Source organism: Schistocerca piceifrons, chromosome 6 (genome assembly GCF_021461385.2).
Source record: "Schistocerca piceifrons isolate TAMUIC-IGC-003096 chromosome 6, iqSchPice1.1, whole genome shotgun sequence".
NCBI classification, from domain to species: Eukaryota; Metazoa; Arthropoda; class Insecta; order Orthoptera; family Acrididae; genus Schistocerca; species Schistocerca piceifrons.
In genome coordinates, this window is record NC_060143.1 from 286,512,558 (window position 1) to 286,516,157 (window position 3,600).

The 3,600-nt window shown below is 43.4% G+C and overlaps 1 pseudogene; it reads right to left on the reverse strand.

Moving 5' to 3' along the window:
- Positions 1-304: 304 nt before the first annotated feature.
- LOC124803275 lies at positions 305-1,338 on the reverse strand (annotated as a pseudogene).
- Between the last annotated feature and the right edge of the window lie 2,262 nt (positions 1,339-3,600).

Sequence of the window (3,600 nt, forward strand, 5' to 3'; positions counted from 1 at the left end):
AGATCAGTATTTGGCTACAAAAGACTTCTCAAATCTGTCTTGTGTCTGGTAATACTCGGCTACCGTTATACCCCAGAATAGGGCGTGTTCCTCACTGTAACGACTAATAAAACCTGTTTTCTGAGGATTGTACCAGGAACACGGCAATGCTCTGCAGAACTCTCAAATGAACAGAATTTTATGATTATTTATTTAAGACACAAAGGAATTACGGACATTGGCTGCGAGCGGGCATTCATTTAAATCAACGGAGAAATTTGAAAATTTGCGCTGGGCCAAGATTCGAGCCCTTGTATCTTGCTTACTAGGCAGATGCGCTGACCAATGTGCCATTTTTTCCTAGGAATGGAGTTCCACAGTTTGGTGGGCTCTTTGGTTTTGCGAATTTTGGCTGGTGAAGACTTGTTTTTGGATGAATTGCATCATACAGTGCAGCTTCCATGAGCTCATCTCGACAATGTATTTTCATCTTTTGTGTAACCGAGAGACCAATATCTGTCTCAACGTTTCCACAAGAGGACCTTTGCAGCTTGAATACAACATTCTCTCCTTTATCGAAAGCTAGTACCCTGGCATTGAATATATGAAACAATATGGTTTCCATGTAATCCCCGTCATGAGTGTGCTTGAAATTGTATAAGTGATAGCGGGCGTTATTAGTAATAATTTTCTGGCTTAATTTAGCTACAGGAACATTTCTAGCAGTGGCAATATGTTTCTTTTCTTCATCGAGATCTATCCTTACCTGTACATAGTTGTATACGTCATCAAGCATACCACAAATAGCTTGCCGAGCATCTTTTGTGATGAGAAAGGCAACTCCTGACACAGTCTGGTTTCTGGAGTCAGCATTGACACCAACTTCAGTGCATTTGAGTTCTGCTAGTTCTTCGGCTGTTGTCAAAGGCGCTGGCTCCTTTGCAGCTTGTTTATGACGCATAAAACCATGTAATGCAATGTCTTCCAAAGTTGTACCATGAAGTTCTTGTTTCATCTGACCACTACCGAATCCTTGTCTAAGTGTCTGTTGATGCATATAGTATTTCCTGGCGGATACGGGAGCTGTCTGGCGACCAGCTAATGACTACCCATTCATAGCCAGATGTATGTTTTGAGTCCAACCTGTATAATATGTACGATGGCTGCTCATCTTCGACAAGAGGAATAATGCCGTTGTCAAAATCTTCTTGCCGTGTTCCAACTGCCTCTTTAAATGTTGCCAAAGAGAGTTACTCGTTCTCTATAGAGACCTTTAAATACAGGAATATTTCCTCCTTCAAATTTTCAAAAAAACTTTTTGAGGGCATCATTTGCGCGTTTTACCGTCTGATGAGACATTTAATACTGTAGTAAATATAAATATAGAAAGAAATACTCCCCAACCCTCCTTTTCGGAAAACCTACCAAAGTCTTCAATGCCATCGAGACACGGTATTCATCGCAACTGCGTGGAGTCACCTAGCACGCCTCCCAACAACCAAATTTTTAACTCAGCCCCTTACACATTATCCTCTTGACTCGCAGCTTTTCGCCAATTCTTGTAACAGTTCGAGCCTGGTGTGCATCTGCGCTGAAGGGATCACTGACTGCCCTCCCCTTACTATGTGTGTGTGTGTTCAAAAATGGCTCTGAGCACTATGGGACTTAACATCTATGGTCATCAGTCCCCTTGAACTTAGAACTACTTAAACCTAACTAACCTAAGGACATCACACAACACCCAGTCATCACGAGGCAGAGAAAATCCCTGACCCCGCCGGGAATCGAACCCGGGAACCCGGGCGCGGGAAGCGAGAACGCTACCGCACGACCACGAGCTGCGGACCTATGTGTGTGTGTGTGTGTGTGTGTGTGTGTGTGTATGTGTGTGTATGTGGTGTCTATTCTTTCGAACATGTCCAAAAGAACAGACGCCATTTTGAATCAGCAGCCACAAGGTATTAAGACAAAAAGGAATTGCAGACATTGGCTGTGAGCAGGGATTGATTTAAATCAATAGAAATGTTGAAGATTTCTGCTCGACCAGGATTCGAATCCGGGTCTCTTGTTTATTGGGCAGATGCACTGAACACTGTGCCATCGAGACACAATGCATGGACCACCCTAACACGTCTCACACCAGACTCAAATTCTCATCTTACCCAAACAAAACTAACGCAGTGCCCCATGTCAACTATCCTCGTTACTCACGGCATTTCACCGATTTCCGTAACAGTTCGCACCTGGTATGTATCAGCCCTGAAGAGATCTTTGGTAGTCCTCACCTTCCTTATATATGTCCAAAAGAACAGACACCATTTTGATCCCACAGCGACATGAGTTAAAACACAAAGCAATTACACACATTGGCCGCGTGCTAGAGTAGTTCGTGCAGTTGCAATGAACACTGTGTCTGGATGGCTCAGTGGTGCCAGCGCGGTAGCTCAGCATGTTTTCGGTCAGAGGGCAAGACTGGCCTCTGTAATAAGAAAAAAATAAAAAGAAACTGAGTGAAAGTATCAACGATGAACTTGGACCGGGTGTCACATGACGTCAGCCCCTGCCAAACGCAGCCAACAATACTGTACAAAATGAAAAAAGTGGTCAGCGCATCTGCCTAATAAGCATGAGAGCTGGGTTCGAATCCCGGTCCGCAACAAATTTTCTAATTCCCCATTGATTTGAATCATTGCCCGCTTACAACCAATGTCTGTAATTCTTCTATCTTAATTCATAGTGGCCGCTGGATCAAAATGAATATTTCTTTTGTGAGAGAAAATCACCTGTAATTGCCGATGTCAGCTCACATTTTCCTCCAGCAGCGCAGAAGTAACGAGGGTGCAGCCCCACATTACTTGGTGCATCGAGCAGTAACGCCAACATCTCACATTGCCTCACTGCAGCTTGCTCCACGTAGGTTCAAAATTGTGAATACCTATCGAACGCTGTGCCACTGTCTGCTTATCATGCGCCAGTCCTTTACCTCAGATAATTATTTTCTCTCGTTTTTGATTTGCTCACTGTGGTGTGCGTACTGTAAGACCTTCGGTAGACATACCATCAGATTATATGACTTGTCGCTCTAACGAAGTAGGCGAGTGTCAGCAACATGTCTCGTGGTCTTATCGTGGCGTGTTTATCTTCTGCCGTTAGGTCAGACGATAGAAATGCCACTTGCACGCTTAGAGTAGCAGATTGACGGTGGCCAACTTTAAACTGAACTTGATTAATTTTCACACACATTTATTAAAATAATAAAAATCATAGATCTTACGTAACTTGATTCTGGATGCTGTTTACAATTGACAATCTGAAGTTCCTTTGGTCTTGCTACGTTAACCTTATTCTCACTTATCTCTGATACTTGACAAAGTGTCTATACATTTCTCTTCATGGCTATGTACAGGAATATGATAATCTTATTAGGCACAGACTGAAACTTGACTATAGACTAATGCAGACTAATCGGAGGTCAGTACACTCGTTATAATACCTCGCGCGTTCAGGTATTACTGCGCGAGTGTGATCCGCGAGGAGAAAAGGTTCAACGTTAGCAGCAATCTCATTGGCTGCGTTACATATTAATACGCGGATCGGCGGAAGCAGAATTTGGTCCGTCTT